General features: G+C 40.7%; 1 protein-coding gene across 3 annotated transcripts in view; it reads right to left on the reverse strand.

Moving 5' to 3' along the window:
- COL8A1 (collagen type VIII alpha 1 chain) overlaps nucleotides 1-24289 on the reverse strand; it is a 94186-nt gene that overhangs the window by 10777 nt on the left and 59120 nt on the right. The gene's annotated exons all lie outside the window — the stretch shown is intronic.

The following is a 24289-nucleotide window of genomic DNA, read 5'->3' on the forward strand; positions in this document are numbered from 1 at the left end:
GTAGAGTTGTATGTGCGACTGCTGCTGCTCACTGCCTCCCGCCAGTGGGTCCAACTGGATTATCACTATCGGATACCTATGTCACTATAAGGCAAGCCCGCCCTGAAGCATGAGGGATGCCTGGGATAGTTTTTCAGTGTTTCAGCTCAGTGCCTGTCTCATACTACTCGCCTTCTCTAAAAAGTTATTTATGTACTGAGAGAGAGACAGAAGTTGAAGGTCCTTTTTTCTGCCCTGAAGTTTTTTTTTCCTGAATGCCTGGGTGCACAGCTCTCGTTGTTTGAAGACCTTGTTAGGAAACCACCAATATCTTTAAATGCCTGAAAGCTACTGAAAATCTTGCTCTCGTTTTTTGAAAGAAGCTTATAGATCCTAAATGTTGGACAGGTCCTCCAGAACTTGGGAACAGCAAAAGGAGACTTTCCCAGCAGTGACAGGACTTAAGGAAAATACCAGAGTGAGGAGGTGAAAAATCTGTGCTGAAGATGTAGCCAAAGTGTAAGACTTCCCACACCCTTCACTCAAATCCCAGCAATTTAAGGATCATCTCCAAACACATTCATTTAATGCGATCTGACATGCTTTCAAAGGTGTCCGTCAGTGGAGCAGTAAGCTGGCTTTGAAGTGGGATTTTCCTGGGTTTCTGTCAGAAAGCAATGGGAATGTGTCTACATATTTATGGCAGGTAAATCAGTGCATGCGTGCACCTTTAGAGAAGCCAAAGGCTTGGAGAAAGCTGAGTTTCACCTTAACTGTTTGAATGTCTGAAGGAAGATGGAGGAGAAGCAACTGTGCCTTCATAGAGTGTGACGCGTCATTTTGCACCAGTCTTTCAGATTAAGACACAATAAATGTTTTGCTTTACCTAGGGTGGGGCAAGCCACTGGAGGGCGAAGGAACATTATCCTAAACCACAGTGTTCAGCTGCTTGTGTGTGAACGTGTGTGGTTGGCTCTGTGGGTGAGAGAGATTCCCTGAAAAAACACATTTTTACAGGCAAAGCTCAAGTGAGAACATTTCTCAATAACCTCTTTGGTAGAGCTGTTCTCCTGAGAAAACTAGAAAGGACCTTCCTCTGGCTATTTGCATTTGTCAGTAGAAACTGAAGACAAAAAATGTACTAGCAGTCATAATTCTTAAATTGGTGTGAAGAAATAATGGCTGGTTTAGCTTAATTGTGTAAAGAATGTATGGAAAGAGTGATGCCTGTCCATGTGGGACTTGAAATCATAGGTGGTCTTGCAAAGGGTGGAAGCCAGACCTCGATTTTGTTGGTTCTTACAGGGAAGTGATCACTCTGCAACCAATTTGGGGGTTGAATGAAATTTACCCATGTCTCAGAACCTCTAAGATACTCACCCAGAGACTAGCCCGATGGGCTTAAATGTACCACGCATTGCTTTTGAACTGCTGTATTTCCCAAAGAGGCATAAGGCATGAGTAGGTCTTGGTGACCTGAACTCATGCACTGAGGTCCCTTCCATGGGGGCTGCCTAAAGCTGCAGGGACCCGTTCCTGCTGCAGTGAGGGGATGGACTTGCTAGCGCTCAGGTTTCCACGTCGAAAATGACTGCTGCAAAACTCTTAAAATAAAAATCCTGGTGACTCTGGAGATCTTTTTGCGTAGAAGAGTCCTACTAAAAAATGTTTGATGCTGAAAAGATTAATTCTCTAGGATGTTTTTGACTCAAGATCAAAAGTTGTTAGGAACATGGCTACTTTTGGAATAACCCTGATAACTGATCGTATTACCAAGTATCTAGAACGATGTATCCAGGGATGGCTCTGCTCTTGGGCACAGGGGGTTCCAATCCCACGGGAACATTATAAACCTCGCTAAAGTCTCTCGGTCATATAGAGGCACGCATGGACAGCATAATGCAATGGAAATGGCAAATAATGTGTTACCATGCGTGTAAGGAGTAACACTGCTGTGTTGCAGAGAGCTGGTGGGTTAGATGCACAGTAGCCCTCCGTGGGGAGTTAGTTCCCTGACTGTCCCCCAGCTTGTAGGCAGAGGTACGTGGCAGCTCATGCAGAATCAAAGAAGGGCTTGTAAGAGAAAGCTACAAAGTCTTCACAAGGCGATAACCATTTTTCTTCTGTTGTCATTTTTAGTGTTACTTTGGTAACATTCTGTACTGTTCCTGTTTTGTACAATACGGTTCCCTTAAATCACCAGGTTATACATGCAAGCGTATATGTTTTTGTTGAGGTTCGCACCGCCTGAAAAGCATTAGATTAATCACTGGGCATATAGTTTATTTTTGGCATTTGTAAACTAATTCTGTTAGCCAGCTATCTTTCTTCTAAGAAATTTTAGTACAAAATGAGAAGAGCAGCTATCAAGGCCTTAGTTCTGTAGTCACTCAGCACCAGTGGATAGTTGGGGTGACTTCAAGTGGGGGATGTCTTTAGATGTGAAAAGGCAAGCAAATGCTGATTATTGTTCTCAGCAGCAGTGCTGTGGTGTGTAAGTGACTTGAGCAGTGATCTTCCCAGCACGTTGTTCACAGTTTTCAAAGACACTATTTCAAAAATTAATCTCAGCTAAAATTAGTCTCTGGATCATTAAACTCCTTTGAGGACTAACTTGTCAGTCAGTGAGTACTTTCTGACAGGATCTGAGGATACCCTGTACAGCACAGAGACTGAATTTTAGTGGGAACTCCTATTTTCAGGGGCAGGAAAAATTGACAACCTTCTGCTTGCCAAATAATTTTGTATTTACTCAGAGCTTAGGGTTCCATTTAATACACACTTCACCACTTGAATATAAAGCACTCTTCTGCCTTTCTGTGCTAAACAAGGTTTTATGTAATTCAGACAGATGTTTTCAAATTTGCAATCAAACTAATTAAACTCAGTCTGGGGGGTTTCTTTCTGAAAGTTCAGTCATACTCCACATAAAAACAGGGAGTGAAGGCAACCAAATGCAACTTGGCACAGATTTCCTCTGAAAGCTAACCAGTTTCATAACACAAATTAAGACTAGCTACACTGATTTAATCTTATTTTCAGCAGTAAAGAGCAGGAGGACGGTAAGGGAGAGTGCGGCCCCTTTGTGAGGGCTCAGCCATGCTGTTGGCAGGAGACAGCTGCTCCGTGCCCGACTTCAGCCCAAGCAGTTTTGGGGTCACACATCACTTTACTTTTAAGGGTGCCTCCAGCTTCATTGAAGGTGATACCTGTTTCTTGAGTAGGCAAAGAGTTTACCTTGCTAAAGAGGGCCTGTGCGTTCGGTAGGGAGGGAAGTAGGATTTATGGTAAATGTAATCCTGCTTTCTTGCCTGTTGTGAAACTCTCCCACAGAGATCAAGTTGGGTTTTTTTTTTCCCCTCCCTCCTTTTCACTGTCCCCTCCAAGGAAACAAAGTAGTGTTGAGTGTCTGTGTTCAGTTTAGATTACCAAGAAACAGCTATTGTTTGGTACGTTAAAAATAAATTAAATCATATTTTGCTCAAGGTCTAACAACTGCGTCTGATTATCATGCGGTATTTACTAAATCTAAGACAGTCATAACAAGGATTGTCATAATAAACATTTTAAAATGCACACATGTATAAACCTGCTGATAATGAGGAATATTCAACATGTGGCAGATGCTTATTTCTATTATTTTTTTTAAATCAAAATGGTGCCTACAGTTGCTTTCTTAGAGAAGTGTGAAAAACATCTAAATAAATGGCTTCATCTTAAAAACTGATAATCATCTATAAGCTATCTTTGGCTTCAGTGGTAATTGTATGATCTTTTCTTGCAATGCCTGGGGAGAGCTCTGTTTATCCATTTGTAAATCCATTTCCAAAGACAAAGCAACTGCCTCTGCTCCAATCTTTTTGCAATACATTCATGCGTGTGCTCAGTCTGGATGGTCACCCAGCTCTCTGTATGAAAATGGCACCCTTGGACTTCCTCTGTTTCTTACTTCCAAACAGTGTATATTTTCATGTGTGTCTGTATCTACATATATAGGAAAATAGTTGTCTGTGTGCAGGTATTTATGTGTGCATATATGTGAAAACACATATCCTGGGACTGGAAGCAGCCATGGTGTGAAGGAGAAATTAGGCCATGCAGGCATAATTATGTTGCCTTTAGTCTTCTCCCCATGCGTAGTCTGCTGCAAGCCTACCTATGTGAGTCTGGACAGGCATGTCCATCTCTCTCTTCAAATCTGGACATGATTAGATTGGCATCTTCACAACCCCTAATTCCCAGGCACAGGGCTCTGCCGACTCAATGCAAACATGAAGCTCACGATTTACGATGGTATTCAGATGCCTGGTGCTAGTAATTGGTTTCCAGGGGAGTTAGTCTCTTGTGTGTCTTTGAGGATCTGGCCCAGAAGCTGTTTGCTGGAAAATGCCTGAAAGCTACTTGCAGTCAGATGGCAGGGAGCTGTGACAAGGATCAGCAAGCTGGGCATCGCTTTTCGGCTGACCACAGTCCCCAGGGATGCGGCTCTCTTGCGTGGTAGCCTGTACTTGTTTGCACGAATCGGTGTCTGACCTCAGGGTGGGGAGGAAGGACCAACGTGGGGGAATGTTTGCAGAAAAGCATGCGACTTTAATTACAGGATTAGAATTAATTATAGGTAGGATTTAGCAAATACCTGCCTTTGAATACATTTTCCTGTTCTCTGCCATACGGCATGTGCTTGAATCCTCTGCCTAATGCTCTCTCTTCTGGGCAGTTTGCCTACAGTCTTGGTGGCAGGCAGCTTTGATGGAGACACTTAAGCGACTGCCACTAGCTCCCCATTCAGCGACTGGATGCACGAGGCACGTAAACCTGGACCCGATAATGTGGAACACACAAAGTGATCAAAGCATAGAGCTGCCTCCCTGCTTATCGACACGTAATCGCCTTCCTGGCGCGGAGCCCGGGACTGGCAGCCGATGCGTCCGAGCACAGACTATTTGTTCAACGTGGGAACTGGACTGAGGGCTCCTTCTCTGAAGCGGTGGTGCTACCGGTCGCTGCAGAAGGAGCTCCCCGTGGGGCACAGGCACTGACACCGTCCAAGGAATTTGCCTTATCAGATGTAACGGGTTTGCTGTGCGCAGCCCACTGGCAACAAGGTTGGTTTTCATGGAAGTGTTTTTATAGTCAACTGACCCTCTCCTGGGGGCATTGTTAGTTTGGGGATTGTTTTGGCAAAAATGCTTCACATCTACTGCCAGTCCCTTACCCCCAAATAAATGCAAAGACAAACAACCACAGATGTGCTTCAGACTGAAGTGCTTGATCCAGTAGGCTGAACCTTGAGGTGTTGATAATGAGCTACGGTGATTACTGGTTGCAAAACGCTGTGGACAGGGAACTACAGGCTTTCTTTGGAAACCTCCCTTCTCAGCTGTCACTCATCACTCTTGGGCTTAATTCCGCCCTGAGATAGGTTGTGCTGACTGCATGTAGTAGAAGCCTCCCAAATTTTCATGATACAATTGTTTGCGTGTTATTTTGGTACAATGGTTTGTAAAGTGTATCCCAGCATTTTACTACTGGAATCCAAAGCAATGCCTCTAGCAGTGCTGCTGTGAATTATACTCACTGCTGAAAGTGTAAAAAGTTTCCATTTTGCTACCTCTTGGTTCAGCCAGCTACAGCTTTATGAACAAGCCACACACAAGCAACTGGCTCTAAATGACAAGTGAATAATCTGCACAGTTTAGTGTTAAGCTTGTTCATCAGTGAAATGCTCCATCTTACCACATGTATGGGAGTAGACAAAAGTGAGGGAAGAAGACTGTCTCTTTCTGTAGCAATTAATAAAATCAAATGTATCCTGAATCTTCACCCAGATACTCACAAGTGGCAGAGTCTTATTCTGAAGGACATCTACCAGTTTTACTGCTCAGAGAACTCTTAGTTCCTCACTTGATTAATCAATATTGTAATAAAAGCAGAAAAAATAAAATGCATTCTTTGTGAAGGTGTGTTGAGTCCTAAGAGAGACACAAAAGATCAATTCGAGCTATTATATTTTATTCTAGTACGCTTGGTTTAGGGTCTTCTTTCAAGTGTCTGGGAAGAATGCTTAGAGGGGGAGCATTGTGTGAATTAGTAGATCTCAATACCTTTAGGAAAGCTTAGATGTGTATGCAAAAATCCTGTTCGTTAACATCTGCAAGACACAAATAGGTGCTAGAGTGTGTATTTTTCTTAAACACTTCCCAAGAAGTGGCAATAGAAAGGAAAATCCTGATTATAAAAGTGCTGTTGGTAATGACAATGACTGATTGTTACATATGTTGCAGGGAAGATAACCTATCTTTTTATTAGATTAAACATGTAAAGCAGTTGAGGTGTCTGCAGATGTAATATTCTTGTAGGCTTGACTTTTGAGATTAGCTAAACTATGCTTGGTGCCAAACCTGAGAAGACGAGGGAAAAGTGGCCAGAAACTGCTCTTGTGCTTCTCTTGATCTTGAGGCTGTAGTAAGTGTTGTTTTTATTGCTGGTGCTGCTTGAAGTCTGACATGCCTTTCATGGCCTGTGGGCCACCTGCAGGCTCCCTGCTGTGGTGTGATGTCCTGCCATGCCACAGCCACTGTCATCTATCTTCATTTTGGGGGTAAAATGTGTCCTGGGTGGATAGAGCCCAGCCGCAGCTTTGGGAAAGGCAGGTGTCTGTCTCCGTTCCTACTGAGGTCTGGCCAGTGCTCTGCAGTGGGGCATTTTGGGGGGCGAGGGCTCCTGGCACCTCTTGGATACCTGAGGCAGGCAGGAGGACTGGCCCTTTGGAAAGGGTTAAGTTTTAGCCTCTTCATTATCAGTGATGAAGCAAGGACTTCTCAGGTTTAGAACTGTATTTCCCCTCCTCTTCCCTCCTCTTTTTAGCACTGCACACATACTGATAAAGTGCTTTACAGTGATCTAGATGGGACCCATTAACCCCTAACAAGGCATCAAGATCATGAAATCTCATTAAGAAAGAGTCTAATTCTGGGTGCACTGGTTCTGGTTATAGAGAAAGTGTTTCATGTGCTCCTTCATAGTGATCATACTCTAGCCTTTGCAACCTGGACAGCATTTACTTTAACAGTCCTGGGAGTTCTTGAAATATAAAGCAAGAAATCTTTGTGGGACTCTGAAGTACTTGGCCTGATCTAAATTTGAAACAATCTACTGTCCTCTGTGACTCCTGTTGCAATCCTGTGGCCTTACGCGTTGCCTTCTTGCCATAAAATCTGCTTGATTGCCTCTTTCTGAAACTGCCACAGCATAGCATTTCTGTTCCTTTTCTCACTTTGATGGTGTACGGAATGTGTTTTCTTGGCTCTTGCCCTTATGCTGCTTCATGACTTTTTTTTTTTTTTTTTTTTAATAAAAGCAAAAGGCTTTGGAGGCTCTATTTCAGAGATAAATTGTTACCACTTATAGTATTTCCATTCACTGTGCTCTGATGAGCCTGAGCCTGTTGAGAGAGAGCGCAGCTTCTCTCTCCTTTATTTTTATTTGCTGTGTTCTAACTTTGCAGCTTCTCAGAACCCCGAAGTCCCAGTCCAAGTGAGATATGAAAAAAATAACAAATGTCTGTAAAATATTTTTCTTGAAGAAACCTCCTGTCTCTCAGACAATTTTTATTGGAAGGTTATTTGCCACTAAAAAGATTTCTGCCCTTTGCGTACTTTTCCTACCTTTGCTCAAACAGTGGAAGAAATGATCTTGTCTTAAAAGTTTAAACATACTAGACTACTCCACCCAGATAGAAATCAGGAGGATGTTTTAAAATTATTTAGTAACAGTTATTTTCCTATTTTATTATAAAATATTGCAGATATCATCATATTTGTTAGGATGTGCTGATCTTAGGCATGACCTGACACTGTTCTGTTCACAGAAATCAAGCAGCTATTATCTTACGATCCTATTTCCTAAATGGATAGATTTTATTTTTTATGCTACTTTTCTTGATAAAGACTAAGATGACAATAACCAAAACTAAACACTCATTTGGTTAAAAAGGTTTCATAACTTGGCTTTTAATTTTTATAAAAGACCCTTTGTTCTCTGGGTCATATCTATGGGCGAACATGAAGTTGGAAGTTGCTAGATGGTTGCCAGTAGATGTACCAATGTACATCTCTTTATAATCTGGCACTTCGCTGCAATCGCCACCAGAAACTCTAGTGTACTCCTCTACACTGCCACCATGGCTGAACCGCACACATACATTCCTGTGTCATGACAGACAGATCTCCCCATAAAGACCTTCAGCCTGTTCCTCCTGTGCAGTAGGGAAGAAATGCTTCTTACTCAAGTCGACTTCAACACATAACCGCTTGACTAATCAATGGGCAGAGAGACAAAGATTGAAATCATTGTTACTTGTTAACAAGTGTAACGTGTACAGGCCTACACAGATGCCACTCTCTTCCCACTCTACAAGTGCAGAAATAAGGGTAGCATGACACCACCAAAAAAACTTTCAACCTGAGTTGTGAAATACTCCCTGCAGGTTTGATTCAGTGAATACTTGTAGGAAATGTTTGTCACGTCTCTCAAAAGCACAATAAAGAAAAAGAATACTTCTGAAACACACATACGTGCACAAGAACCCCCCCACCCCACTCACACACACTTATCCTGGATCCATGAAAATATATAGTCATTTAAACTCCAAAGATGCCGTGAGGCAAAATTAATTTCCTATATGCAATCCAATGTGCTATAGTTTAAAGGACTTGAAATTACCATATCTGTCACCTTGGAATAACCCAACCAAGCCCAAAGGAGAGCAAAGCCAAGTACTGAAGAGCAAATACTATTGCTCATTCAAGTCTCTCAACACTACTCCAAGAGAAACAATACAAAATGTTCAGTGCAGCCATTTGGACCCATGATCACTGGTAACTGTGAGACTAGTAAATTATACAGGCTATAAAGCTGGTCAGTGCTCAGCTCTCCTGTCTAACTGTTATAAACGGTCTGCAGTGGGAGCTGGCACTTGCACTTCATCAGTACTGCAGCCAGGATGAAGGACTATGCCGGGGGGATAGGCTGACAAACCTGTTGCTACCCAGCTGCTAAACTGGATCAAAGGGGGACACCAGCCTCCCTTCAGCTGCCTGCAGCACTACGAGGCAGAGCTGGGGCTGGAAGCACATGAGGAAATAGGATTAGAGGGGGAAATTAAAGCACTTCGGTCCATAATCAAAATCCAGGTCCCTGATCAGGGAGTGATTAGCTGTTGCCTGAGCTGGCAGGTCACTGAAGTCCTCCTCAAGGGCTGCTTGGTCCCAGTGCACAAACCTTCCTTAGTGCAGAGCGTGGACCTGAGGCTCCCTTTGCCTGCTGACGCCTCCCAAGCTTTCCGACAAAGTCTCTTGTGGCTTTCCTCCTCCCCAGGCCTCCCTGGCTCTGCTGTGACCTGTGCCAGCTCCCACCCACCTCCTGGGAGCTGATGCCTGTAGCGTGCTGGCTGGGGCATGCCTTAGGAGGTAGGAAATGTGCACTTCAGTGCCCTTTGCTAAAGGAAGGGATTATAGGCCTGTCTTCAACAGCCTGAGTAAGAGTGTGCTTGAGCTGCTGAGGGCTGCTCAGAGTTTGAAAGAAAAATTTGGCACCTGCCTTCAAAAGAGGATTGTGAGCTATGAGCTGAGAGTGGAGGGACTTGCGCTGTGTACTTCATTCACCAGAAGGCACTTAAACCAAGGAGAGAGCTAGGATTTAGGATGAACTGCACTCTTCAGCTTTTCCTATTCAGCTGGCTTAGGCAGCTCCCTGAACAGTGGCTTTTGTGAATCCCCCTCTGAGGCACTTAACTCCCCTTACACACATGCATGGAGTCTAGGCATCTAGTTCAGGCATGGAGACCCCATTATGGGGCCAGATGCAAACATCCCCTCATGGGTTAGGATCAGAAAGGTTCTATATCCTACATTGTCAATCAACTAAGGCCTCTGTTTTCCCTGCCCAGCCCTCCTTTTTTGTTTCAAAATCTGGATTTTCTTGAAGCAGATACGTATTTTTTAAAATTCTTCTCATATCTATGCGAAGGAGTAGTTAAGGCATGTGCTAGCTATTCCCAGGATGATGCGGTTAAGACAACAATGACTAACTACATAATCTGGCATTAGACAAGTCAATGCACTTAAATGAAATCATATTCTTCCCCTCAAACTTTGTCCACCAAATTCTTACTGCTGAACATCAGAACCAAAGGTTCATGGCTACTTACAGGCCATGGCTTAACCAAATACAAAATAAATCCAATAGGCAGGTACCCCTCTAGCAAGGAAAAAGGAGTCTAGTTTCTCCAAACAGCAGAATGGCTATCAGCAATGCTTACAATGATATTCTTTTGTTTGTTTGTTTTGTTTGACTGTGAGATGGGGCACCTACATTAATTCTAAGTTAATTTTGTGTTACATCAAGAAACCTGCTCAGATTTTCAGATGTTAGCGGAAATCACATATTCTTAATAGAAATACTTCTAATGTGTTCTGTGGAAGGCTTGTTTAACCATGCTAAGGAAAGAGATAATCTGGATTACATAATTATAGCCTACAGGCTCGGAGTTTGAGAAGGGTTTTTTTAGGTCTAGAGCTGTATTTCCTGAAAATTGTTGCAAAATTCTCAATAAATTAAATAACAAGGCTGATTAGATCCTGCGGAAATTATCTCCTTAAAGGACTGTACTTGCAAGTTGGCCTAGTAAAGTCATGCAGGGACTAATATTTCCAAAAGATGTGTTTGCAGCTTTGTGAGCTCCAAAAACTGAGGGATATTTTGGCAAGTGCCAGTACTGGATGCTGGGTGCAATTTAGGCTGTATTTAGAGTAGGAACAATTTACTGCTAAAGGAATACTACATAGCAAAGTGCTTCTAGCTGAGAAGCAGCCATACCAGCAACTCTGAGCAATGTGCTGGGGTAGTAAGCCCTGCCTATACACGCACACATAAGCATGTGCACACAAATGAAACAATCAGTAAGAATTAAAATAAAGAAATCAAAAACTCCCAAGTCAGCTTTGCTGGTATTACTGCATCTATATGAGTAGCCTGTGGTGGCATAACTGTTTCATGCTGCTGGCTGACAGGACCCCAGAGCACAGCAGCTTCATGGCAGGCAAAGGACGAAGTGCCTGCAGGAAAGCTGGGTTATGAACAGAGGGGAACATGTGAAAGAATTAACTGAGATACCAGAGATTTAGCAGCTCTCTCCTTGGAATTGAGGGGTAATCCAATTTCTTCCATCTTCACTGATTTAAGCTTTAATAATAAATCAGGACTGACTGTACTGCATAAAAATCTAAGAGCTTTTATAATCCGTGGGATTGTATGGCATCCATGTTTGCTCCTCTTTTGGATACTATTTTCATGACAGGTTTTTGAAAGTAACATTTCAGAGAGGGGAAGTAAGGCAAACTTATGGACAGTTTTCATCTCTTCTTTTAAGACATAGTGGGCAAAATGTACAAACTATTGCCACATGACAGTGCCATTGCTTTTAAATGCAGATTTGGATGGATTAGTTTCAAATAGTATTTATAGAAAAAAAAATATCACCCTCCTCTTTTTCTTCTTTTCAACCTAAAAAGCAGCACCGATAATCAAAATTCCTGAGAAATTAAAAAAAACCCTCAGTATCTTTCTTTTTTGGCAGTTTTGTTTCTTTTGCCTGTTTAGGCTCTAGACTGGATTATCTCCTAATGTGTGTAAAAATCTCATAAATCAGCTTTGAGAACTGCTGTTAAATTCTACCTATGCCTCTGCTCTTCCTGAATTCCTTCTTATTTTATCTCTCTTCTCTTTATGACTAATAGCTATACCTTGTTTCATCCTCTCTTGTACTTCTATTTATTCTCCAAATGATGCAGAGTCTCTTAACAGTGGTCAGTTGAAAATTATTTACTTCGTTTGATATTGTAATAGTGATTACAAGCTGTTATGTCTTTGGTTTGGAATGAAGTCCTCACCTTGATGAAATGTGACACCTGAAATGAAGTTGTTTTCAAAGGACTAAGCCATGACAAATCATCTAGAGGAAGGGGAGTGATTTGTGTTTTCCTCCACTTGCAGTCAGCAGTATATTGTGACCATACAACACTGGTGTGACATTCATAATGTAGTGATAACTGTTACAGAAGAGAAGGCAAACCTACTTATTTTTCATTTGAAAATGCAAAATTATTAACACAATATTGTTGAAGAATTCTACTGGCTAGTTTTCCCTTGGCTGCCTCAGGCTAAAAATGACTGCTGAAGTTTAATATTTTATGAATCCTCTTGACTATGAAAGTCTAGTAGTTCTTGGGAGCATCTATGACACAGATAAAATGCAGAAGTCTGAACAGTCATGAAGGAAAATTATATGCAGTAGTGACTGTAACTTTGAGAAACTTGTGCCCTATCAGTTCCCATGCATCAATTACACTGGTAAATATCTATTTTTTAAAGTAAAAAAAAAAAAAAAAAAAGAGTATTTCCTAGAGTTCAGTAATTCAGACCTCCACAATTGTAAAGAAAACCCCTACATGATCTGGAACAGATTTTTCTCAAGTGACTCAATTAATTACTTCCATGTGACAATTAGCAACATTAGAAGCTTGTGAAGTTCAACGGTCGAGGAACTGGTCACTTGTGCAGACAGGCAATTTGACATATATAGATAACCCCCTTAATTTTGATTGAGAACTATAAGCTGTATAAAGTTTCCTAAATATTTTTAAATGGATCTCAACTTATATATACCCAGACAGTTATCCATGCAGCAGACTATGGCCTGTTTTTCTTAATCAAGCAAAACTACAATGAGAATTTTGCTCAATTAAGAACTGAAGAATTTGGCTGAGTTTTATTCAGTTCTTGGCAGTAGGAAAAACTGTAAGTGCCAGTGCAAAATATTTTGGCAAGGAACAAATGTCACTTTAGATCTATGAAATTCCCATTTTCAGGCAGTAAAATTAGAATCGGTCTGGTTTGTATTAGCTTAAAAATACCCAAACCCTGGTCTGCTATTGTGTAGCTAAGTAAACAGGTATCCACTACTGGCCCAGATACTGCCCTCAGTTATAGTAACATTTTGACTGCAGTGGAGGTAATTCCTATGTATAAGCAGAATAACTAATATCACTGAGTCCTAACATTTTCACATGCTCAGTTTATTGATATTGGTATTCTTCTGCTGTAGAAATGATCACAGTGGTTAAATGTATCTGGTTTGAAGTGGACAGCAGTGATTGTTATTTGAGTCCATTTTACTGCATCTTATTTTGCTAATTATGACATTTAATGGGATGTCACAGATGAACAGCTTTACTTGCCTAGCCCCTCTGAGCTAAAAGGAAAATTTCTAAAGATGGAAGAGTTGGAAGATAAGTGGGAGTGTTGCTTTCCTTTAATTTTTTTTGAAGGAAATGTTTTTCTTATCATTCTTTTCATCTATTCAAAACTATCCCAAATTCTTCCTGGAAATTGGGCTGGAGATGTCATGAGAACAGACATTATTTCATATATCTGATATCTTTTCTTTTTTAACTGGGGACAAGGATCCCATTTAATTAAATGAAAGCAGACTTTGGATGTCTCTGTTGATGTAGAGTTTTACAGGCAGTAGGAGAATGGAGGAAGAACCTGTAATGTAAACCTATCTATTAAATTCAAAATACATACCTATGTTCAGACTTGACTACTGTTTTACAAGGAACTCCCAAGAAAACATGTATGTGAATCCCATTTCCTGCAGAAGTTTGCTTTAAACACTAATGAAACGAACATATCATACTTCAAAGATTTCTTAGTTTAGCTAGAAGTAGGGCTGTAAATGTTCTGCTCATATCCTTCACAATGGCTTAGCTGATGCTATCAGCCAACCCACTTCATACCTGTGGAAAAGACTACTTCTCTTTGGTCTGCTAGGGAGCTCTGTAGGCCAAGTGTCAGTGCTGCAATCAGGCCTATAAATCTTCTAGATTATTTGTGTGCTGGAGTTTCTCTTGCCATTGTGATGAAGAAATAATTGAGTTGCAGAACTCCACCAGTACATATGAAGCTCATTGAATTTTATTCTCTAACAAAAGCATTATTTTGTAAATGGAAAAAAAAGTATAAATGTAAGCAGATACATATGTTTTTGATATTTGAACCCGTTTAATTATATCATTAGTTTTGCCAAATAACATGACATGGACAAGTTAGATCGTAGAATTTTTTATATTTTAACCAAAGTGACCATGTATATTGTGTGCTGGCTAAACACACTATTATGTTTGATCTTTGTCCAACCACAGAAAATGGGTGCAAAAAAAAGCATGGGAGGACCCAGGGCTTCCAAATGTGTTAAACTCATTACAAAGACACTTTAAACTTACTCATTGTTCAGTCTTGTTCACTCTTGGTGATGATAACCTCACCGACCAAAAGTAATAATCCTGAACTGAATTGTTTTCTAAAGAAAAGCAGCGGTGCCATTTTTTTTCCTTGTAATTATAATATAGATGATTCTCAAGAAAAAAACACCATTTGAAGGTTACCACATTTTAAAATGCACATCTATGGCCTTGCTCAGCTGTGTGCTACCAAAGCACACGCATTAGAAATGAGCTGAGGTGGCAGTGTCCAGATCCAGAAAAGCCAACATTTTTTACTGCAGATATAACACAGACTCCCACAGTTGCTATCTCTTGAATGTGGAGCTGATGCTCTGAATCAGAATGGTGAAACAGGCACATGCTGAATGTTTACTGTTCTCATAAGATATTCTTTCTTTCCTACAGTGCTGGAGGGCAGGGGGTTAGAAAATTATAATTGTGAAATACTGTTTCTGCCTCCTATGAGGACACGCTGCCCCTAGAGAACTAAGGAAATATCTGGCTTATACTTTTTCCTAATGAATTCCTAATGATAGACTTAGACATGCTAGAATCTGGAAAAGACTGAAGGCAGATTATAAACTGTCTGATATTGCTGAGTTAAATAATGGATTGGCCCTGCCTCTGAGGAAAACTCCTATGTCGGAGTTGAATCCTGCCTGCTTACTCACATCACGGGACTACAGTAGGGGGTGGCAGAATTCTGGTGGTGAGTCCCGATCCAGTAGATCCGGACACCATCACTCAAGGAGCAGGCTCAAGTTTTAAAAGAACTAGAGATTTTTAAGCATGTATGTAAGGTTGTTCAAAACTACCTCTGTGACCTTGGGCAAGTTACTTACAGCACCATTTTTTTTTTGTTCCTATGGAAAAGGCAGGCCTGATCCACCAGCCCCTATTCCCTCTCTGCATGTGTATGTATTGCTGGCTGTCACTCCCCACCTCCTACTTTTTGGCATGTTCTAATCCCCGCTCACAAATTTCTTCCACCTTGAGCATTACAGTTTGTATTGGTGAAGGAAAGGAGCAATGAAGAGAAGCAAACCAACAGGCAATGGCATTCCTTGTAGCGTCTTAAGGTCCGTCAGCTCACACATCTCATTTAGGACACACCTGGAGTTCAGGAGTCATCAGTCTTATCTTTCTCATACTCCTGAATGCGTAACACACTAATTTGCAGAGAGAAGAAACTTCTGGTGGCAGTTAAGTCCTTTCATGTACTACATTGTTTCTCAGTCTCCAGTCCCTGCAGTTAACTGTTTACAGGTGTCTCTGAACCTCTAATTTTAAATAAAGCCACACAGAGACCACAAGTCAGTCTTGATGAGCAGACACTTTATTCAGGTTCTCTTCAGGGCTATGAGACCCAAAAGAATAGTTTCCTGAAAAGATATTTGTGAAGAAGATGAGCACTCAAGATAAACAATATAGTGTAGGCCAAAAAAGAAATTAAAACAGGACTTTTCCCCCCTGTTGTTTGCTTAAGCAAAATCAGATGGATTTGTCTCTGGGGACCCCAGGACTGGAGCTGCTTTTTTTTTTTTTTTCATGCTAGGTGCTACATTTTGCCTGCTCTTTTTTTCTGGCCTTGCTTTTGTATATGTCATAGTGTCTAAAGCAATTATTTACATTTTTCATTCTACTTCATCCATGCAAATTAGAACTGTAGTTACAGCTAATAGTAGGTGCTTTGCCCAGTTTTTTCTGAAATCCTATTACTTAAATTCTACATGCTGTTGCTGCTCCTGAATTCATTGCTTGGTCTGAGCAAATGCAATTCATTAACTCTGTTTTAACCCCCAGACAAGCATCCTCCCTACGCCTTTAATTACAACAGCTTTCAAGAACATTTACCTTCACAGTCTATGATGCCATTAAGAGATGAAATAGTACTTTACAATTAAAAGGACACATTTCTTTGTCTTGACATTATCATTTATCCTGGATTAGATCACTATATTGTATGTTTTGGAGCCACCTGAAATTAGCTTGCTTCTATAAGGTACCTGTTTCACTCCAGTTTTAAAACCACCAGAGCAATCTTTTTCAGAGTCTTTTCCAGAAATGCTTCAGTCCTAGAAAAAATGTGTGCTTCACTCAAAACAAAACTAAAAACTATAAGAAGAAATGGGTCTTAATGGAAGGAAACTTTACAACAACCCTACACATTGTGAGAGAGGAATAAAGTTTTAGGCCCTGATACTTATTTCTGAGTAGTGTCATTTAAAAGAATATTCCTTTGTATCGATGGCATCGTCCCTGTGTAAAATTGGGATAACACGGCTGAGCAGAAACAACAACTGCTTCTTGTTTGTAGCTAGTCCATCTCCTGAGAAACAGTGGAGGTGCCTTCCTTATTGCCAACTTTCCAATATGGCATTCAGTGAGACTGTAAAAGTCTTGGGGAGAAGTTGGTGAAGAGGGTAAAGAAGCACTGACTGAAAATTGCACTAGCCTGCTGCGGATTAGTCCACTAAAAAGAGAAAGGAGCTTAATAAGGTCTGGAGTAATTGTTTGTTTTAACTTTGGTTTTAATCATATAAGTCCTTGTCATGCTGTAAGCAGCCCAGTTCGCTGAAGGAAGAAAGAAAACAAAACAGGGCATGATTTGGGTAAAATGCATGTGGAGGCCATGTCTTTTGCATGCACTGGCCTTCTGCCACAGGCTGTTTCCAGTGCTCCAGCTGGGTGGGGAAGGGATGCTGCAGTCCTTGTGTCTTCATCCATCCAGTTGCTGGTTCTTTCACCTCCACCCTCCCCCAGGATGGCAGAGCAAGGCAGCCTGGGGCCTGCTGTCCCAGGGGCTGCCCCAGCCCCTGTGGGTTAGCCCTTTGCTGCTGAGGGGCTGGGAGAAGTACTCCTACCACCATCACTGGCCCCCACCTTCAGGCTCAGCTGCTCAGGCTGTACCCTGCTTTTGGAGCTCGCCTGTTATGACTTAATGACTAAGTAGTGCTAATGAGTGAAAAAAGAGCTGAAGTGGGTGATCAAAATGAGCCTCCGAAGGCAGTGGAAGGGCTGGTACTTGCATGGTTGTATAAAGGAAATGTTATTCCTAAGGAAAAGGTACTATTTCTACAGCTATAACCTAAGATGTTTTTCTCTTTAGCATGAAAGCCACACACTGGTATTCATCTAGGCTTAATGCAAGCACTGTGTCAGGCAGTTCAGGGATAGTCAGCTCGTACGAGCAATTGTAGCTTTGTTTGGAGTTTTATTAGATTCCCTACTGCAGTCTTTAGTAGACAAAATGGGCTTGACATTTAAACCCCATCTTGTATAATTTTTCTAGTTCCAAATATAGTCTCCTTAACTAATTTGTGGCAATAATCAAAAGAGAATTAGATGTTTATGTATCCTTATTTGTAACCAGGATAAAAAATGTATTGTTAGTGTATTTATAAAATCAAGCACACTGAATGTCAAATGTTGTAGCAGTGCATCTGAAGATCAAATGTTTCTTATCGATGTATATATATTTAAATACTGACAGGTACTACATCCAGTTCAAATGTCTGTTGGAGCAATTTTTGATCAGTATGGAAACCGTAGTGGGTTTTCACGGGCAGTTCTTGAGAGCAGACACGTCTCGCTACTCAAGCTGCCCCGTAGGTGGCGCGAGCCATCCACTCAAGCACAGACACAGGCCTAACACTCCGCTTGCATCTTTTTTAAAAAAACAGGAAAATAACAAAAACATGTTCACATAATTGTCCTTTATATAGGTTCTGTGGCCCGTGTTGGAGTCAGAGCTATCATGTCATGATAAATTATAAAGATAAGATCTTAAGACACAGTGTTCACCTGTGTCTTTGAATGAGGAGGGTCCTTTCTTCTCCCAGTTACTTCAGTCACCTACAGACAGCTCATTATGAACAACGTGCTCCTGGTATTGGCCAGGGCAAATATGATATAAGCTAGAGCATTAACAAATACCTTTCCTTTTAGTCCTTTCTGGCTTCCTGTCTTTTAGTCTGTGTTTAGTTTTTCAAACCCTATCTCTTGTTTATCAGAAGGCAAGGGACTTTGTTTTCTAGCTATCCTAGAAGTATATCATGTTGGAATGTGCTTTGCTCTGTGTACATCAAAAGCTGCAGTTTTTCTGCTGGTGGGTAGAAAACAGTGAGTACCAGCCTTTCGATCTTAATCTTCCTATATTTAAGGAAGAAAGCGAATTAATTTTGAGTGTGTCTACAGTTATACCTCCCATTTAGGGATCATATTAATTCCTGGCTAGGTTTAATGGCATGTGGAATGTGTTTGTATTCCACACCTGACCATGGTAGGAGGAGGTAACCTGTACATTCAGGCATCTATTCTGCTCCCCTCAGCACTGCTAAGCCTCAGAGCAAAATCATCCATATCTAGGTAAGAAGTGAGCAGGGAGAGGAAATTAAAAGGAGAAGGAAGTCAAAGGAGGATTGTCTGGAGAGACCTTCTATCTTCAGGTCTTCACAACCACTGAATATTTGTGCAAGTAACTACTTTTAAGACAGGTAGAATGGACATCAGGTTTCAGGTACAGTAAAGAATATTTGATGAAGGGACCCAACAATAAAATATGTTTTGTATCTCAAGATACAAAAATATCTATCTCAAGAAGGGTATGAAGGAATATGTTGCACAGCAGCTGGAAGAGGTGTTCTGCCTGAGCTTGAAGGACAAAGTGTGCAAAATATCCAAACATCTAAAATTGGAAATAGATCCCTCATGACATTGTCAGGCATGCCAGTGGGAGTTACAGGGAAATCCCAACCAGGCACCTCTCAGCACCCATAGGCACAACATGGGCTCGAGTGTTTGGCACTCATAGTATGCACAACAAACTCCTAATGCATGATGATGATGAGCTACACCAGGGATTGCAAAGCTAGGAACATAAAGAAAAAGCTCATTTAGAAGATTAAAAGAATGCACTTTGCAAAAAAATTTAGCCAATACCCCGCTCATTTACTGTCCTATTTTTACTATTTAATCCCATTCACACTCCTAAGATATCTCTGAATATTCTGAGCCCAGGAGAGATGCACCCAAAGACAAGGTTAATACAGAAGGTTTTTCTCTCGTTTGTTGCTTCAGCAGTACAGGCCTGAATACTGGCAGTAGTGATTTCACAAAAAGCAGTGATTGCACTCACTTCTTAGATACATATGTAATAAAACTCTTCTTTGGATTTCTGAGGTTACACACCTCCAGGAAAACAGTCTCCACTTGGTTTAAATTTAGTTGAGTCCAGGAAATAAAAATGTCATCATCAGTGTTTCACAGGCCAGAGCTAAACCTTTCCTAAAGGAGATACAATCATATCCAGAGGAGGGAATGAACTCACTGCAGGCAAAAAATTATAATAAAAAATCAGACTCCTTCTAGTCTCCTTTGGTTCAACTACAGACTGCAGAAGATTTCTCATAAAAGAATTTGATATTTTAATGTGACTGTACATTGCTTGGGAAAAGAGGAACATAACCTGTTGAGAGTTAACATTTTAGGACTCTTCCTCATCATGCTAAATTTGCTAGTGCATTTTCAGCAAGAAAACTGCAGGCCACTTGGCTTAACTGAAGCTCGGTAAGCCTTTTAGCTTATCAAATGTCACATGAAAAAATACCAGGCAAGTTGGGGCTGAGTAAGTGTTAAAGCTTTGTCAGGATGGCGTGTCCTCAAATAATCATAGAATGCCAAACACAGAGCTTCCCGTGTCCCTTCAGGCTGAGCAGGGATGCCAAGTATACAGAATTGGAAGCTGTCTATCAGGGTTCTTTTATTTGCTTGATACTGTGCAGACAGCAGAGACAAAATACCAAAAATGCTTGAAATCCTTACGACCTTTCACTGCAAACCGTGAACTTTGTCTGCTAAACTCAAATTTCTATTTATACTGTCAGCACAGGATCCATGCTGTTGCCTTTTCTTTGCCTTTTCAGTTTGTCATGTATCGAGGGACAGCTTCACAAACACTGCATAGGAGGGGGGGCCTGAGCACATTCCAGACCTTTTGCAGGTTCAAAATACTAAGTCTCCATGTTGTGGATTGCTTAAAAATAGTTGTAATGCAAGCAAAGTAGCATGAAATATGCTGTTTGCACCCAAAGCAAGTATTCTACAGAAAGACTTAGCTTTGCCATCAGCTGGCATGGCTCACATTCCCACATTGTGCACTGACACCATGCTGCTACATAGCTGACCCCATTTACGCCATCTCCCACTTACACCAGGAATACACAGGTGACTACAGAGTAAATGGTCCAAAAATGCACTCAATAAACTACTGCGTCAGCTTTTCAACTAAAATATCCTTGTTTTCAGCATCATGCTCCAACTTTCATCCACCCCTTGTATATCATGAGCTAGACTGCTGCAGTGAACAAGTACAGGGGAAATTTCAGATGTAAAAAGTAGAAGTTGTGAGAGTGAGTAGAGTGAGAAGGAAAGTGAGGGTGACTAAGCACTGGCATGGGTTGCCCAGGGAGGTTGTGGAGTCTACATCCTTGGAGATAATTCAAAAGCCATTTGGACTTGGTCCTGGGCAACTGGTCTAGGTGTCACTGCTTGAACAGGCGGGTTGGACAAGATAACGTCCAGAGTTGCCTGCCAACCTCAGCCGCTCTGCGATTCTGTGAAATTTTTCCTATGCAATACTACTATGAACTGTAATCTTTGACAATATTTGCATAACTTTTGCAATTGAAAAAGGATATCCTTAACCTGTTACTTAAATAAACCCAACAACTACATTGAACTCCTTTGAAACGAAATAGAAGGTTGAATTATATAACAAATATTTTAGCTGAACTATCATTATTAGCTGGGTAATTCTTCTGACTGTATTTCAAATTTAATTTCATTCTGTGGTAGAGTTCTGTGTCTGAACTCTTTAGGGTCTAGAAAATGGTCTTAAAAGACAACATTTCCAGAGAGATTCCTACATATAAAATACATCAGTGTTTCCTAAAGAACCTCAGTGAGTTCACAAGGAATCATTACATTGATAAATTATGTCAATGAGACTTTTGAAAGAAGACTGTTCATTTAGTGCTACTTTTCCGTGAATGTGGAAGCTATGGAAAATGTGTGAAAAACATTTGCAAAGTGATGACTGCAGCTATATGCTCTGTATGTTGCTGTTAATGAGCTATCTGTTAATAAACCGTACGCTTTAGCACATAAACAGGAGGATTTATGCTTAATGCAAAACCCATAAAAAGACTTACTGTTTGGTACAACTGTTTCCCAAATCAGACAGGCATGTGTCTCTAGTCTTCCATGAACTTCCAGTATAAAAATCTGCCTACTGGCTTGAAGTTTCTTTTCAGCCTCAGCAATTTTGAGTTAGCTGCTTCTCCTCACTTTGCAAAGGGGCAGTCTCTGCGTGTCACCAGTCAAAGTACTACGGATGAACTTGTCGCCAAAGACCAGAAGTAAATGTGTACATGTGTGCACATGTGAGGTTGTATGGGGAGCAGGGAACTAGAGAAGCAGAGAATTTAATGTGCAACAGGTCCTTCAGGTCTCTGCTTTGCACAACCTGGGATTGTAAACTTGGCATCATGGTTACTGACAGCAAGCAGGAGGTACCCATGGAATATCCCCAGTTCTAATGATTTGTGGAGGCAAGTTCATCTCGTTCTTTTTCTGTGTTCTTCTGTACTAGAGCTTTATGTGTCAATTATCACTACTAAAGCCCTAAACAAGCCCCTCTTCTTCAAAACACAGACAAAAGCAACCATTGGGCTTATTCACAATAATGCTTGGATTAGTTAAAGAAACCACATTCACCAACAGGAAAAGAGAAGTAAATTTCTAAGCTATTGAATAACACTGCTATGTTTGGAAAGGATTTTTCTTTTGTAATTCCCCTTTAATTTCCTCCCATCCAGAGCTGCTGAGAGGAATCTGAAGCTAGGTTTTCATGAGTGACTAAAGGAGTCCAGCAACTGACTCCTGTTTAAAATCAATGGTCCTGGAAATGTAAGGTAACATTTCCATAAACACATGAGTAATTTGAGGTTTAAGTTCCACTAAAAAGCATCCAGTACTTCCAGCTCCCCAAGTCAGACAGGGAAAAGGCAGACCAGCAAACTAATCCTTATTAAAGGATAAGCAGGGATTGAATGAAGGAACATAAAGCACGAGAAAATAAGGAGGGAACTGAGGACAGAGAAGACGACTATGTTCAAGAAGTTTATACACCGAGGCATAAAAGGCAGTTCAACAGGAAAAAGGATAGACAGAAAGAATATTGAGCTCTATAAACTGAAACATGACTTTCAGTTGCTTAGGTTTTCTTTTGATTTTGAGATATGACCTTAGTAAACCCACAAAAAATTGTATAACTTTATCACCTGACTCAGTGCCTCTAAATTCAGCACAATACATTTTTTGCATTCTGCTTCCTGATCACATTAGAAAGTGTCTGAAGTTAAACTGTGCATTTTGGTAACCTTTCTGAATAGGTTCACTTTCTTCATTTCAATTGTTGTTTTTCAATTTAAAAATATTATTCAAATACCACATTTGGGTGGGTAGTGGCTACCATGACACTGTGTAGAAAACCAAAGCAATTTGAAGCAAGCTAGACATTCTGAGTACATTTTTAAAATACCTTATTGCTTAAATAAAATAAACTTAAATCCCTCAGTCTAGCAATTACTTTCAGATGTTTGATTGTTTATTTTTAAAGAACTGTCACATCAACCATTTAGAACTGACAAGTACTATTTTGATATCTTCACAAGTTTTCTCTAACATCTGCTCCCTGCCTTATATTGGGAACTATGTACTCATCTTCATTGTCTGTTGTATTTATCTTAATTTTGCTGTATTTTATTTTATTAGAGGAAAAACTTAGCAGAGCTGTTTGTGGCAAGATTTAGTTACAGGAAGCCCAAAAGCTAAGCCCCAGTTTCAGATGAGACAATTAGACTGTTGATTTTGGTAACAGCTCAGGACTTCTATTGGACCCAAATGCCTTTCAAGTCTATCTGCCAGTTGATGCTCAAGTCTAAAAATTTTCTGTATTCTTGCTACAGATAAAGGGCTTTGTTTCCTTTTAATTTGAAGGATATTTCTATCCAAATCTGAATGTTCTGCTGAAATTCTTCTCTATTCACTGGAATAGATTAAAAAAAAAAAAAAAGGGAAAAAAATATTTTCCAGAACTTTCAACCCTTTTTAAAGGCTTTTTTCCCCTTAATTCTGTGTTCCTTGATATCTGTCAATTGTTGAGGACAGTGTTTGTTTTTCTCAAAGCAGTTTTGGCATGCATGAGAAGTAGCAGGTGCTAATTTGTAATGCTTAGCTTAACCAATGCTTTTTCTGTCTAGTAAATGTATTTAATAGCTTATATTACTGTTTCACCTGCTGTAGGTAAAGGACTCTAAAATACTGAACACATGATACTTTTTTCAAGTAATCTGTATTATTATATAACACCAGAAGATGTTTATCAAAGGGTTTGAAGAAATTACTAATAAAAAAGCAGTGTTCTTATACAGTCTTTTCATCAACTGCTATAGAAACGTTGCAGCCAAGTTATCAAAGTCCACTTGGATGGATGTTTTATTGCTAGGTGGATTGGGCTCTAAAACTTTCTTATGGATGCTCTGGGAGAATGTAAATACTAGCTGGGAAGTGGTTTATTCTCTATTAATATTTTGTGGGCTGGAGCCTTGGGCTATATGATTTTTTTTTTTTTTTTTTTTTTTTTTCCATTTGTTTCCTTTTTTTTTTCTTTCTTGTTAGACTTTTATAGCACCCGGCATAGGGCAGGTCACAGCAGCCGATGCCGGGTGAAACAGTTACCAGGGACAGCTCCAGCGGCGGACACCGCCAGAGATCCTAATACCCTGGCGCTGGGCCAGTCCACCCCGGTGCCTGGAGAAGTTCAGTGGGTTCACAGAGCAGGGTCTCTGCCAGGGCTGATGCTCTAGAGCCGTGTGTTTGTAGAGTCATGTTTACGTGACTCT

Source organism: Accipiter gentilis, chromosome 21 (assembly GCF_929443795.1).
Source record: "Accipiter gentilis chromosome 21, bAccGen1.1, whole genome shotgun sequence".
Taxonomy (NCBI): Eukaryota; Metazoa; Chordata; class Aves; order Accipitriformes; family Accipitridae; genus Astur; species Astur gentilis.